Raw genomic sequence first — 16,978 nt, 5'->3', positions numbered from 1 at the left:
CATGGTTCGATTCCTGCGGGAGGCAAAAACAATATTTCCTGGGCAGCCGATAAGCGGACCTAGGGGGGATTATTGATTAAGCCGGGTAACATGCTCGGTTGGCCGACACGGTAGATGCGTGCAGAGGATATCGGGGTGTTACATTAAAAAAGGCGCCTTTTAATGTAACACCCTGGATTTCCGCTTACCCCGCAGGGCTTCCGGCCTACCAAGCATGTCACCAGCTTAATCAATAATCCCCCCTAGGTCCGCTTATCGGCTGCCCAGGAAATATTGTTTTTGCCTCCCGCAGGAATCGAACCATGTACCTAGGGGATAAGTACATATTCATAGCAATTCCTGCTACCACTTGAGCTACAGCTCAATTGGTAGCAGGAATTGCTATGAATATGTACTTATCCCCTAGGTACATGGTTCGATTCCTGCGGGAGGCAAAAACAATATTTCCTGGGCAGCCGATAAGCGGACCTAGGGGGGATTATTGATTAAGCTGGTGACATGCTTGGTAGGCCGGAAGCCCTGCGGGGTAAGCGGAAATCCAGGGTGTTACACCCTACTCTGGCTGAGCTCACTGTCGTCCCTTCGACCGTGCACCTGAAGATGAAATTCTACACAAAGCGGGGACGAGTGGCCACTATCAACGCAGACATCGAAGCCGCTAGAAGGATCTTCGATGCCTCCGTAAAGGGGTTGCAACTGATCGCCCCTCCATCAGAATCCAACAAGAAGCCGAGGGCAGAAGACAAACATCATTCGGAAGATCAACAAACGTCAGCTCAGTGGACCTGGATGCTCGATTCACAAATGAAGAGTTGAAGAATGGCGAAGAGACAAGCTCAAAGGTGACTCATCCCGTCCGGCCCGTCCCAGACGGGGACTTCGACCTCATCCCGCTGGGCGACAACCCCGACAAAGCGGTAAAAATCGGCAAGGACATCCCAGATCTACTGAGGAAGCAACTCGTAGCATATCTCCAAGCCAACGCCGACTTGTTCGCCTGGAGCGCAGCGGAAATGCCCGGACTCGACCCTGAGGTCGCCTGTTAGCACCTCTCCATTGATCCAGCCATGAAGGCAGTAGTTCAACGTAGGCGCCGGCAGTCTCCCGAGAAAGCGGAGGCTACCGAGAAAGCTGTAAAAGACCTCTTAGAGGCAAATTTTATTTCTGAGGCCAAGTATTCAACTTGGCTCTCAAACGTTGTACTTGTCAAAAAATCTAATGGAAAATGGAAAATGTGTGTTGATTATACCGATGTTAACCGGGCATGTCCCAAAGATGCTTATCCATTGCCTAATATTGATAGGCTGGTCGACAACTCGGCCGGCTATAAACTGTTATCGTTTATGGATGCTTATTCAGGTTACAATCAAATCCAGACATGGCGAGGTGCGACAAGCAGTGCACGGCATTCATGACCAAGTCGGGTAACTATTACTACAACGTAATGCCCTTCGGACTCAAGAACGCCGGAGCTACATACCAGCGGATGATGAACAAGGTTTTCCGAGGAGAGATCGGTGACACCCTCGAGGTATATATGGACGACATGATCGTCAAATCTTGGGAAGACTCCCATCACACAGCACATCTTGAACGGGTGTTCGAGCAGGCTAGATCCTGCAAGATGCGTTTTAACCCAGAGAAGTGCACCTTCGGAGTACGAGCGGGCAAGTTCCTCGGTTTCTACCTAACCGAGCAAGGAATAGAAGCCAACCCCGATAAATGCCGAGCATTCTCAGAACTTCCTACCCCTAACAATAAAAAATCTATCCAAGTATTAAATGGAATGCTCACGGCACTATCCCGCTTCATCGCAAAATCCGCCCAATATGCCCTCCCATTTTTCAAGTTGCTCCGGAAAGAAGCGACCTTTGAATGGTCCGAGGAGTGCGAGTGAGCACTATCCCATCTCAAACAAGTGCTCTCCAAACCGCCCGTCCTCTCCCAACCAGATAGCAACGAAATTCTATATCTCTACCTGGCTGTCTCAAACGAGATGGCCAGCGCGGCCTTAATCCGAGAAGCGGAAGACGGACAGAAGCCAGTATACTTCACAAGCAAAGCCCTACAAGGGCCCAAGGTGCGATATCAATAGATATAGAAACTCGCACTGGCCCTAATAACAGCTTCCAGGAGGCTGAGGTACTACTTCCTCGCCCACACCTTTGTCGTCCGGACAGGCCAATCCATCAAACAACTTCTCAGCTGACCAGACATGGCCGGGAAAATGCTAAGATGGTCACTCGAGCTATCCGAGTTCGACATACAGTACGAGGGTAGGAAAGCACTGAAAGCTCAGGCGCTCGCCGATTTCGTGGCCGAGATGACCTCAATTTCCAACTGCCCGACTCCCACCGAAAATAAATGGACCATCTATGTAGATGGCGCATCGAGCAACTCGGGAAGCGGAGCCGGCATTAACCTAGAAAACGACGAGGGGCTCATCATCGAAGTATCCTTGGTCTTGTCTTTCACCACGTCGAACAACGAAGCCGAATACGAGGCTCTCCTAGGAGGCCTGCGTCTCGCCGAAGACGTGGGTGCTCGGGAGGTCATGATTTACACCGACTCCCAGCTCGTCGCATCCCAAGTCAGCGGCGATTACCAAGCCAAAAATGACACACTAGCCGAGTATCTCACGCTCGTCAAAGAAAAAATGAAAAGATTCTCAAAGGCAGACGTCGCACATATACCCCGGGAGCATAACTCACGAGCTGACATATTGTCCAAACTTGCGAGCACAAGAAAGAAAGGAGGAAACAAGTCGGTAATCCAGAAAATCCTGCCCAGGCCGAGCATAAGCAGTAACGCGCAAGCTCTACAAGTACACGCTATCGGGGACGACCATTGCTGGATGACCCCGGTATATAACTTCCTCACGAAAGACGAGCTTCCCGCTGACGCGAAGGAAGCCTCAGCTATTAAAAGGCGAGCCTGCTCGTACACTATCATCGAAAACAAACTATACCGACGAGGCTTCTCCATTCCTCTCCTTAAATGCGTCGACGCCTCGCAAGCACTTGAGATACTCCAAGAACTTCACGAAGGGATCAACGGCCAACATCTCGGCGGCCGGTCACTAGCGAGGAAAGCTCTTAGAGCCGGGTACTATTGGCTAACCATGCAGCAAGACGCCAAAGAACATGTCCGTAAATGCGACAAGTGTCAGCGTCACGCCGACATGCACTTGGCTCCCCCGAATGAACTTAAATCGCTCTCCTCGCCTTGGCCCTTCTCCACCTGGGGAATGGACCTCCTCGGACCTTTCCCGGTTGGCTCGTATCAGAATAAATACCTAGTGGTCGCTGTGGATTACTTCACGAAATGGATAGAAGCCGAAGCGCTCGCCAAGATCACGTCTCAAAACGTGCTCCGCTTCTACAAACGAAACATACTCGCTCGGTTCGGGGTACCACAGGCTATAGTCACCGACAATGGCACCCAATTCACTGACAGAAAGTTCCAAGAGTTTGTGGCCAAGCTCGGCACGAAACAACATTTCACCTCAGTCGAGCATCCTCAGACGAACGGGCAAGCCGAGGCAGCCAACCGAGTCATCCTCTGGGGACTGAAGAGGAGACTCGGCGAGGCCAAAAAGGCTTGGGTCGAAGAATTACATAGTGTACTTTAGGCTTATAGGACAACCCCCCATTCGAGCACGGGCGAGACTCCGTTCAGACTAACCTACGGCACCGAAGCCGTGATCCCCGTGGAAATCCGAGAACCTTCTCGGCGCACCGAATCACCCCTCAAAGAAGAGCTCAATGACGAGGCTATGAGGGAAGAGCTCGATATGGTTGAAGAGATCCGAGCAGGATCCTCCCTCCGAGAAGCAAAATTAAAACAACAGATAGCCCTCCGCCACAACGCCAAAGTTATCAAGCGCGAATTCGAAGTCGGCGCCCTAGTGCTCCGCAGAAACATGAAAGACTCGCGCGAGGGCAAACTAGCCCCGAACTGGGAAGGCCCATACCGAGTTTACGATAAAACCGAGAATGGCGCCTATTACCTCGAGAATCTCCTCGGAGAAAAACTTGCTCAACCTTGGAACGCCGAAAAACTCAGACGTTATTACAGTTAAGCAAACCCTAACGCCCCCGGACACCTGTATCGAACACAGGTGGTAACCGGGCATGGACCCGCGTCACCGGTACGAACGCGAATGCTCCACGACAGCAACGGTCGGAACCAGCCACCGAATGGAAGGACCGGCCACACGGCGGACTCTACACCTAGACCCTCCGTGGAAGTACCTGTAAGGCAGAACCCCAGCTCGCGATGGGATCGTTCACGCCGCGAGCACTTGGCCGCAACCGCGGTCTCATGCTCGCTATCAGCGCACACCTGCTCTGCGCACCCGGCCCGTACACAACACGCCCGGGCAATCAACCTAGGCCGAGCATAACTAATAATTATCAATAATATTCTAAGTGTTGGGATCACTCCCCGAAATATACGAGCAACAATAAACAATAAAATTTCAAGCACACAAGAGGATCATCAAACCTAAATGACAAATTAGCAAAAGCCGACCAAATTGGCCGGTGATGTCCAAATATTACAACGAAAATGTCGGGCGCGCAGGCCCCCAAATATCCCGGGCACGAGCCCCATAAATCCAAAAATCAAAAAGCGGCACGCAGGCCAGGAAAACAGAGGCACGCAGGCCCTAAACAAAGCTCAATCTTCGGGTGTACCGGGCACCAGATGGCCGTCCACAATCCTGCTCAAAATCCCGACGTTATCCGTCTTCAGGCCCGGATTCAGAAGCTTCAATTGCTGGACAGCACATTTAAACCCCTCCTCGGCCATGTCAGCAAGCTCAATTTTCAAGTCGTCGATCTTCTCGACAAACTCGGCCCTCGACTTTAGCACCGCCACATCCGAAGACTCCTCCGCCGTCGGCTCCCAAGCTTGTTCAAGTTCTGCGACCTTCTTTTTCTCTTCCTCTACCTCCTCATCTTTTTGCTTCACAAGGTCCTCCATCTTTTTCTTCATCTTCTCCCGAAGAGTTCTAAGCCGGGCGACTTCCTCCTCGGCGACCCTCTTGTCGTCTTCCGCCTTCTTCAGGGCCTCGGCAGATGCGACACCCCCCTGAGCGAACATTTGCGCCATTCCAACGACCCTCATTACAGCAGTACTGTCGCTGGCCAGCTGCTTTAGACGGGCCGAAGAGGACATCTCCTCAGCACGACGAGCCTCATCCGGAGAGACGGACAGGGGAAACTTCTCGAAAAACTGGCCCTCTTTGAAGCAAGGAGGGAGTACAAACCCGCGCTCAGCTCCCGTGACCGGTGGATCTTCTCGGGACATCTCCGACCGACGCTGCCTCTTCGGCGTCCCCCCTTCCGGGATCACCAAAGGAGAGTCGGCAGAGCCGGAATGTTCACCTGAAGCCACCCCCCGATTCTTGTTTTTTAGCGCCCGGCTGCAACTGAGACGGAGCCAACGCAAGACGCGCCAATAGTGAGACTTGGAAGCTGGTGAAAGGTAGGCGGAACCCGAGCTCCCGGAAAACATACTTGTACATAGCAAAACTGTCCCACGGAAGTGGGAACAGATGCGTTCCTCGGTCGTCGGGCAGACCACCTGGAAATTCAATTCGTCACTCGGTCCTCGAACCTCGACCTCACGGAAAGCCCCGACCAGTGAGTCAGTATACCGAGACACTTCGAGTTGAGGCTCCTCGGCCACCCAGCCTAAGTCTACCTCGAAGTCATATTCAAAGAGCGGAGTTAGAGGAGCCTCCTCGTCAGATTCCGAAGGCACATCCTCCTCGTCGCCTTCCTCTATCACTGAAAGATGCGAGCTCTCAACCTCCACTTCCTCCACTTCAGAACTACTCGCACTCGTGCTCTGCGAACCGTCCCACGAGCTGGAACTGGAGCTAGACTCCGAGCTGGACCTCGAGCTAGACCCCGAGCCTGATTCACCTGCATGCAGAAGGAAAAAATGAATTCGACCGATCATCAAATCCACCCTTCCACCGCGACGCAAGTGAAAGGGTGGAACGGCGAGCAATAGTGCCACCGACCAAACCCCTTTGAAAAATAAGTTAGATCCATGGCCAAAGCCATCCGCCGAGAGAAGGTTAACTTAACATAAAAAGCACGAAGATACTCGGGCCCAACTCCAACACCCCGGCGGAAACCTTGAACACGCCGGGCATGACCGTGAATAAGCCGACAGGCGACTTAAAGACGCCGGCCGTTCTATGAATTTGGCGGGCGAAAACTCGAGGAAGCCGAGCAGATGCGAGAAAGATTTAACATCTACATTGACCTTCCCCGGGCATCGCTTGAATAACCCGGGGAGAAGGCCCAGTTTCATGCCTATTTGCCGAGTTAGATGACAAAAATGGCGAATCGCCTCATAAACCCGTCATAACTCTAAAGAAAAGCGTGTAAAATCAAAAAGAATCCCAGACGTACCTGATTCAGACATGATTTCGTTGGACTTGATTGATGTAAGAACACTGCAAAAAGCAAGGCCTGGGATTTGATCTGAGACGCCGAGCACGCAAGCGGGGAGCAGAAAGTTCCTAAGTGAGGAGTTTCGTCCCTTTTTATAAGGGGTTTGCCCGGAATACGAAACGACGCCTCGGCTGACACAGATTCCCTAGGCGCCGCCACCTACCCCTAGGCAATCATTACCTATGCCACGTCAGCACGTGTCACCCACGCGCGACCTTTCATTCCAACCCACAGAGCGTGCCTCCCGAGCACGCATACCTTCCGAGCACAACCACTAGACGAGGATTCACCTCGCCGAGCATTACCAAGGTCTTGAAGTCCTGACATTGTCAAAGTCACAGCTCCTTGACCAGGAAGCTCCGACTTGGGGGGCTCCTGTTCTGGACTGGGCCAAGGGCAGGCCCAACTCAGTTTCGGTCCAATAGACCTCCTAGGCCCAAGCTCCTCGGTGGCTCACCTCTGGGCCTAAAAGCACCCGTCTTAGATGTGCTCGGCAAGACCATCTTCGCGGACCAAGGAGCTCCCGGTCGGACTGGACCCCGAGTCAGTCAACCCTCGGCATCACGCTCCCCGTGAGGTGGCTTGCGCCCGGCACATACGCTCCCCCACGAGCACCTTCATCGCCGAGGACCCTGCTCCTCGCAGGGCTCCTTCATATCCAACCCTCCGAATAATACGGAGCCAACGTGGCTCCTAAAAGACCGCGTCTCCCTGTAACTTCGGAGCGGTTAACCAGGACAGAGGGCACTCACGCACCTCCGATATTTCCGCTCAGGAAACCTGGCAGTCTCCTAGTTGGGCTTGGAGGTCCAACCCAGTAGCGAGATCATGGCCCAGCGCTGGGGGCTATAAATACCCTCTTTCACTAGAGGGTCAGGTATTCACTTCTTTCTAACCTTTAGCTCGTACTTGCACTCCTTTGCTCGTCTACTCACTTTGGCATCGGAGTACCTTGCAGGTACACCCCCTCCTCCTTCCTAGAAGATCCAGTCTGAGCAGTCAGCGACGATTCTTTTGATCAGGTACGATCAATATACATGCTCACTCTCAATTTTCTCTCTAATTTCTCCTCTTTCTCATTTTAACTCTCCACGTTGAAACTCCCCATTTTCACCAAAAGAGTTATTCTAAGTTCTAACAAATTTAACTCCCTTATTTTTTAAAGTGAAGGATTATTTTATTTTTAAAAAGATATAAATGTTTGAAAACATTAATCGTGATTGCCTTCTCATAAAATCAGAGTAATTTTTATCATCAAAAGTCCTTTTAAATTTCAAAAATAAGGGATATGTCAAATTTTTAACAAAACTTGCTTGGGTAAACAAGAAGAACCCAATCACATGAAGTATTATTATATCAGTATCATCCAAACAATTTTAGGTAGATCACTTCCTTATATTGATCGAGCAGTATCCATAAATATATTTAGCTTCGGGTTTGAAGGGGGTCTCGGTGGCGGGCATGATAGGTTGGATTGATGGACAGTGGAGATGGGGAGGTTTAGGTATATCTGAGACGATGATGGCTAATCCGGACTTTTTGGTCGAATTAGGAACTTTATGGGATAGATTGGAGGCTTTTGGGGGAAGGTAAAGATTCGGTGGAGTGGGCTTTTAACTAGGAGGAAGGTTTTTCAGTAGCTTCTTGTTACGCGCTTTATACTAGTTCCCGTACTTTTTTCCTTCTTGTAGATGTGATGAAGCGAAGGGGCTAGTTTGGAAATCGGAGGTGCCATTAAAGATAAAGGCTTTTGGTTGGAGACTTATTTCTAATAGGCTTCCAACTAAAGATCTTTTTGGTGTATATAGGTATCTCTTTTCCTTTAGATAGCTTAAATTTTGCTTTTTGTGGTTTAGATTTGGAAAACCGGGAGCACTCCTTTTTTAGTTGTTTTGTGATTAAGAAAATATGGAGGGAGATAGTTTTTTGGATAGGAAAATCGGGGGTGGAGGAGGAAGAGTGTTTTTCGAGTTTTATGAATTGGCACTCGTTTTGTAAAGTTCAAAAGGTGAAAGTGAGCAAATTAAGAGTTATTAGGTTGTTATTGAATGGGGCATGCTTTCGGAATGAGGGTTGGAATATAGACAATTCGGTGTGGAATATTAAAATATTAGCGTGGAGGTGGTCTTTTGTGGAGAAATTACTCAACCCAATTATTCTTTTTACGAATTTAGCATGGAACATTTGCTATATCTTTTGTAATTTTAATTAGTCCAGATAAGTATTTAAACATTCAATATACTCCAACCAAACAAATGTATATTTCTTGACACTTTTGACTTCCATAAATAGTCAAATTAATTTTGAATATTTTCTACTATCATTGATCTTTCATTAAGCAGTTCATTCATCATATTATAACCACTAAAAAAACTGCAATTAGCCGTGTGATTTTCACGTCACAGTGAAAAATCACGTCAAAAACAGTAATTAGCAACATGACTATCCATGGGTCAGAAGCGTTGGTGGCAACTTTGTTACCACGTGAATATCTCGTCACAACTTTGTCACGTGATTTTCACGTCGCAACTCTTTGCCGAGTGAGTTTCATGACTCAAAGTTTTATTATTATTAGTTGGGACACAACATGCGTTGACTAGATTGTGACGTGAATTTCACTTCACTAATTTGTCAACATGATTTTCTCATCACAAAATTCTGCTAGTAAGTCACTTTTGCCACGTGATTTCCGCGCCACTAATTTGCCACGTGATTTTGACGCCATAAAGAGCAACATTTCAGTTATTAAAACAAATTATTTATAATTAATAAAAATATAAATTATTATTTCAATTATTAAAAAATTATATTTAATAAATAAATTAAATTCTTTCAAATAATTATTATAAAAATTAATTTTTAAAAATATTAGTATACTATTTTATTTAACCTTGTGGTCCAACAAAGTGGCCCAAACCGCCATAGTTATTGGGGAGCTTCTTATCCACGTGCCCCTCTAAGGACACATGGCCAACTGCTCTCTGGAAGAATCGGTCTTCCAACATCCGAAGATCGCGGGAAAGTTGACCCGGGACGAAGATCACGCGCTCGTCTTCCCTATCCACGTAAGATCCTTGTTGTCTTCTATTGTGGGTTGGAGAATCCAGCCCACAACAAAGACTTTGACTCAGCGCTGGGGGCACTATAAATATCTTTTTCCACAAGAGGGTCAAGTATTCTAATCATTCTCTCTAACTTCGTACTTGCACTTTTTCACCCTAAACCTTACCTTGGCATCGGAGTATCTTGCAGGTACACCCTCTTTTTTCTCTCATCAACCGCAGAAATTTAAGTGTTTCAGGCCACTCAAAAGTGTTCTGATCTCGATATGATCAATTATTATGATTATTATTATTATTATTGAAAGTTGGTTGACCATTGTCACTTAATATAAACTATTAATCTATAGTTTAATTTATGATTGCATTAATTATTTATATTTATTTATTTATATTTAAGTATTAATATAAACATTATTAATATTAATATTATATTTATAACCTTAATTTTCATTAATGTTTTTGACAATTTCATGATAAACACAATCATGTATTTTTTTTTATAATCTATTTCTATCAATTAACTATGCAAGAGAGAGTCTTTATATCAAATTATTTAGTTAATATTTCTTTAAATATTAAACATACAAACAAAATGTGAATGAAAGAATCTTTTGTTCAGAAAAATATACAGATAGCTATATGAGTGAGCTATAAAACAAAACATTTAGAAAAATTAATGTAAATAAATCCTCCTATATATGCAGCCGATTAGAGATTATATGTGCAGCCCTATGTTTGAGTGATCATGGATGAATTGGATCTGGTTTTGATGGCTTTGAAGGGCCACGAAGGAATTGCAGCAACAGTCCATCAAATTCTCTCAACATTAATCTTTGATCTTGCAAAGGCCTGCTGCCATATCCAAGTTGAGAAGAAATGACAAGAATGAAGAAAAGGATTACTAGAACATTAAAAAGGATCCTCATGTTACTATAACAAAAAGCCATGCCTATGATGATATCTTTAATTTTTATTAATGTAATAACTTTGGAGTTTGTACGAAATAATTAAAAATGAACTTTCTGCTTTTGCCTATATATATATGATGTAATGATATCTTTAATAAGAACAAGTTTTATTTACTAGTAGCTGTGGTTTGATGGTGGGAATGATATGTTATGTAATGTAACACAATGTCATATATATAGAGAGAAAGAAAAGTAGATAGCTTTTGATGCCTAAGTACTAGTTTTTGAATTTCGTTTAGCTTGACTTAGTAATTCGTTTGAACTTGAAGTTTGAATTTGAACGAATCAAATTTCTTGACAACGAAAATATATACGAAAACGAGTATTGTCGGGGATAATAATAATATGTACGTCTGATTTATGTTGTCAAATATCTCAAAACTTGACATAAAGTCAAAAGGGTCAATATTATGCTCAATCTTATTATATTAATTACATAAATTAAACTGACAGCAACATGTACTTTTTCTGTTTCATAAAACAATGTTTTATTTCAGTCAAAAAAAATTTTATTTAAGCAATGCACCATTATTAAAAAAATAATTATAGATGTAATGATTTTAATGATAACATTAATAATATTTATTAGACTACTTCTATTAATTATGGTGGTGGCTAATATGAACCACCAACTAAATGCTTAATGGTGGACCATAAGGGCTAGCCATTGGATTAATAGGTTCTATGAGATCTTACCATACATCTATCACACCAAACTTTTTTCACTCCCCAAATATGTCTTGAAAAGAATGTTTTGTCCTTGTTTCATTCAATTTCTTATTCTCACTAGCATCCTATCATAACACCCAATTTCTCTCTCTTTGCAATAAATAAAAATTAATATTTAAAATTTTACAAATAAATTAATCACTTTAAATTTTACTAATCATTTCAAATTTTACATTTATATCTAAAATACATTTGTATTTGTTAGATTTCATTTTTTTTAACTCATATGTTCCTTTTTAGATGGTTATTTAATATAGTTGAATTTTTATGATTATTATTCATTTATAATTAAATTATTCATTTTAAATTTATATATTAAATAAATTTATATGTTATTAGGCTTTATTTTACAGGTCACTATTAACAGAATACATATTTTATTTCTTTTTTCAAATGTTAAAATTCTTTTTATACTCTTTTTGTCTCACGGGTCGATTTTTTTCTTTGTTTAATTATTTAATAATTAAGTAATTCATTTCAAATAATTTTATACCATATCAATTGCATGATAGTATAATATATTTTTTAATTTTAATAACATTAAAAATATATTTATCTCACGGTTCACTAACAAGAGAATATTTATTTTTGTTTAATCAATTATTATTTTCATTTAAGAGATAAATTTCTTATTTTTAAATGTTAATTTTTTCTCTATTTCAAATTTGCATTTATATCTACAATTTTACATTTGTATTTGATATATCTAAGTGTTATAAAATCTCATTCATGTATTATCACATTAGCTAATATTTTGTTGTAATTTTTTTTCATTTCATAATTATTATTTGAAGATTCTAAATTACTACATTTGTTTAGTTATTTATACAATATCATAATCAAATTATCCATGATGCAGGAGCACGAATCTCTTACTAGTATGTGTTGAAAAGAATGTTATTCATGTATTATCACATTAGCTAATATTTTGTTGTAATTTTTTTTCATTTCATAATTATTATTTGAAGATTCTAAATTACTACATTTTTTTAGTTATTTATACAATATCATAATCAAATTATCCATGCAGGAGCACGGATCTCTTACTAGTATGTGTTAAAAAGAATGTTTTGTCCTGGTTTCATCCAATTTCTTATTCTCACTAGCATCCCTATCATAACACCTAATTTATGGAGCAAAAATGGCGAAATCTCCAAATCGTTCACTAGAACTCCGACTATTTGGAATCTACAAGCAGACGGAACAGATATCGTTGGTGTGGTTGCCGTCTCAGTGGATCTTGAGACCTTCAAATCAAGCAAGGGAACAATTGTTTTTTTTTACAAATTGGATGCAAATGAAAATGGTGGAGATGGTGATTGCAGACTGTGACAATTACAATCTCACAAAAGAGGAATTGAGCACATGTGTGGCTGTGTCGTTACCAAGAAGATCATTTTAGAGATTAAGAGTTTGATCTCAATATTAATATCCAAAGATCAAAATCAATTACTGTTAAATATTGATGTTTCTTTTTTACTTTCATCACTTCAGTTGCAGGGGCGATGGAGAAATGGACTTAGGTTGGAAAGAGAAATTTGTTCCAAAAAATCTAATACCAAGATTTCACCCTAAGATATCATATAACTTATTAATTCAATAGTCCTTAATAATGGTTCACGGTGAGGGACTTGTTGCAGCCCTCACCCTAGAAACCACCTTATATCATATTATTTGGTTGAAATTTTGTTACATATTAATCATAAGAGAAAATGTGAATAGAAGAATTTTTGTTAGGAATTACAAAAAATAGTTGATGGTGAGCTGTTAAAATTTAAACATTTATAAAATGAAAGTTAAGATTATATTGTATTAGTAAGGTTGATAGGTAGTATATTATGAACTACTTTTCGTATTTCGTTGCTTAGGGTTGAATTGGATCGGGACTTGATGGCTTCGATGGACTACGAAGAATCTGCAACAAAAGGCCATCGAATTCTTTTGAAATCTGATCATCTTGCAAAGGTCTACATTCGACTCCAAGTTGAGAAAAAACGACCATAATGAAATAAATTATCACCATAATGGTAAAAAGGATCCTCCAAGTGTTAAAAGAGAAAGCCATGTATTTGATCTCTTTAATTTCTAGTAAAGTAATTATTTTGGATGAGATAATAATGTTAAGAAAATGCTCCTTCTCCTTATGCCTCTATTGATATATTTAATTAGGATAAACAAGTTTATTAATTTGCTAATAGGTGCTGAGATTTTATGGTGGGAATGATATGTTTAAGAACAATAAGGCATACATATATATAGAGAGAGAGTATGTTGCTAGCTTTCCTCTGCAGCAAGGTCTAAAATTTGAAATTCTTTTAATATGACTGAGTATTAATTCATATGGTTTGAAACTTTAAGGTTGAAACAATCAAACTAGTTAATTGGGAACCAAAACTAAACATGAAAACGAGTATTGTACTAAATATATTATATATATCAAGGACATTTGAAAGCAAAAACCTTTTTCTTCATTTGAAAAGTACGTATGGTCAATTATGTCGTAAAGATACACCAAGTCAAATTGCATGGTCAATATCATTATCAATCTTCTAATAATCCATTCATATTGAATCACGCAAATCTAGCATATAGCAATAGCATGGAGTGTCTATATACATATTCAGATATGATCTACACAATTTTACCCCCCTCACTCTTTATGATTTGTCTAGAATAATTGTAATTTAATTACCAAAAAAATTTGTAATTTTAAAATATAGAATATTTTTATTTTTATTTTTATTTCTAATATATATTTGTTGAGTTTAAAAGATACTCCCTCCGTTTTTTATTATAAGTCGTTTTGGAAAAAAAATTGTATTTAAATATAAGTCGTTTTACAATTCCAATGAATAATTAATGCTATTTTTTCTATTATATCCTTAAATATTTATTATTCTCTCTCCATTCAATTATATAAATTTATCTTCCACATGTCATTAATGAAGGATAATTTTGTAAAAACCTTCATAATTTCTCATTTTCATACAACAATTATTATTTTTCTTAAACTATGTGAAAAGTCTAAAACGACTTATAATAAAAAACGGAGGGAGTATGTACTAACAGTATAATTTTTTTTTACACTATCATCCATTGAAAATATATTATTCTGCCATGTCATCTCACTAATTTAAAAATAAAAGTATGTCTTGTTAGGATACATAAGATACATGATCGTGATTAGTTTTTCTATTTTTTTTTATATTAAATTTCACTTTATTTAATTACTTTAGTAAATATATTTGATAAGAGTGTTTAAAAAAAATAATACTCACTAAATTATTGAAATCATATCATAAGTTTAACCATCACATTAAGTTCGGTCTTTAAAAACGTCTCTTTAAGAGCATTTTTATATTTTAGGCAAAATATCATTTTTGGTCCCTTAACTATACCCCAAGGTACATTCTGGTCCTTATCTTTATAAAGTGTCAGAGTGATCCTTTAATTATTCAAAAAGGTCCACGTTAGTCCTTTCCGTCCAATTTTTACTAACACCGTCAACTTTTGTTTGTGTGGCATCTGACGTGGCACTTGGTCATACGTGTGGCAGGTGACTTGACACATATTGATCTTCAAGATCTTTAAAATTCTGAAAAAACATTTCAAATTTTTTTATTAAGTCTGGATTTGAACCCGGCCACCTTACTTGCAAGCTATCTCAACTTACCACCGCACCACTTTACAATTGATATTAACTATTTCATTCACATTTATTATCAAGTTTATTATTTCTGAAAAAACATTAAAAAAAAAACATTCATCTTCATCTGGGAGATTCCCTTATCAACATCATCAGCATAAACCCATTTTGCATCAGCTGCAGCTGCCAACCCATTTTTCATATTATGAATCGGAAGATTCCCCTACAACATCATCAGCATAAACCCTATCATCGGGTTTCATCACATCATTAGGTCTAATCTGTAATCATATTTTTAGAACAACGATTTTTAGAACCGCGATTTGATTAATTGGAGATTGGATTACCTCCATTGTTCAATAATCTGTTGATTCTCATGTTTGGCATTGCTTTTGTTACAAACTGGGTTATCCATGTTGGAAATAGGAAGTAAAGAAAGGATTGATGTTGATTCTGATTTGATGAGGTTGGGATTTTCCGTACATTGGGGGTTCTGTATAGATTGGTAATTAGTTCCAAAACAACGCTCTGCCTTTTGGGAACAAGAGCAATGGGTGATTCATCGGTGATTATTCTTTTCTTTGAGCCACCATTCTCCATCTCTCTGGGTATAGTTCACTGTTGCTCTAAAACACAACAATCTGTTCTTTTCTTTTAAAAAGTTCGATCTGATTATGAATTAAAGAAAATCATATTTTTAGAACAGCGATTTGATGAACTACGAGATTTACAGTTTCAGATCCATTGGATCTACGCTTGGTAGAGTAACTATAGAGATTTACAGTTACAGTTTCATATGATTAAATTATGCAGAAAACCCAAGTTGAAGAAGTTTGAAGAAATCCATGAAAGAGAGATTAATTATACATCTAATTTATAAATTTAGTAACAAAAGAAAATAATATCCTAGTGGTAGAGTAACTTGTCTAGTAACCAACATGTACCTGGTTCAAATCCAAGTCTAAGGCAAGCTTTTTTAATTTTTTTTATTGATATGGTGATGATCATATGTCACATAAGCGCCAAGTGGTCATTTATTTTGACTTTGACTAACGGAACAAACGGAAAGGACTGACGTGACACTGTTTGATTAGTTAAAGGATTACATTGACACTTTTTAAATATAAAGGACCAGAATGTACCATGGGGTATAGCTAAGGGAAAAAAAGGGTATTTTGTCTATTTTTTATAAGCAAAATATATTTCAATGAGTACAAGGGTACTCCATCCCAATACAAATACAAATATAAATTTTTTAGAATGCAAGGAATTATATGTATTTATATATTTTTTTATAAGCAAAATGTATTTCAATGAGTACAAGGGTACTCCATCCCAATACAAATACAATTATAAATTTCTTAGAATGCAAGGAATCAGATTGAAAATTCAATCCCCAAATTTACATTCAAACTTACTATATTTTTAGCTATAAACTATTTTCAAGACATCCTCTTAGGTGTTCTAGTGCTATATTCGCACCCTTGATCCCTACCTTAAATAAAATCATTTCTCCTAATCTAAATGGACTAACATGATGAATGCAATATACCACCTAATCTACTTTGATCTTTCATTGGAATTGTGCCTACGTTTATGCAATTATCTTCAATAGTACTATCCATTCCTTCCATAATCATGTCTAACCCTTCATAAACTTCCTTTTATATTTTATCTGTAAAAAGATTGACCACAAATGAGAGAAACGTCGATTCGTCTTCTACAAAACATAAGGACATATCAAGTTATAGTTGCCCCAAATGAACCTCTTTTTGCAATTCAACTCTTATAGGTAACTTATTAAGCATACGCCTCCAACCAAACAAATGTATCTTGCTCTTATAGGTAACTTATTAAGCATACGCCTCCAACCAAACAAATGTATCTTGCTCTTATAGGTAACTTATTAAGCATACGCCTCCAACCAAACAAATGTATCTTGCTCTTATAGGTAACTTATTAAGCATACGCCTCCAACCAAACAAATGTATCTTGCTCTTATAGGTAACTTATTAAGCATGCGCCTCCAACCAAACAAATGTATCTTATAGGTAACTTATTAAGCATACGTCTTTCATAAATAGTCAAAATAATTTTGAA

Source organism: Vicia villosa, unplaced genomic scaffold (assembly GCF_029867415.1).
Source record: "Vicia villosa cultivar HV-30 ecotype Madison, WI unplaced genomic scaffold, Vvil1.0 ctg.004014F_1_1, whole genome shotgun sequence".
Taxonomy (NCBI): domain Eukaryota; kingdom Viridiplantae; phylum Streptophyta; class Magnoliopsida; order Fabales; family Fabaceae; genus Vicia; species Vicia villosa.
The sequence above is the reverse complement of the archived record's forward strand: the minus strand, read 5'-3'. Positions refer to the sequence as shown.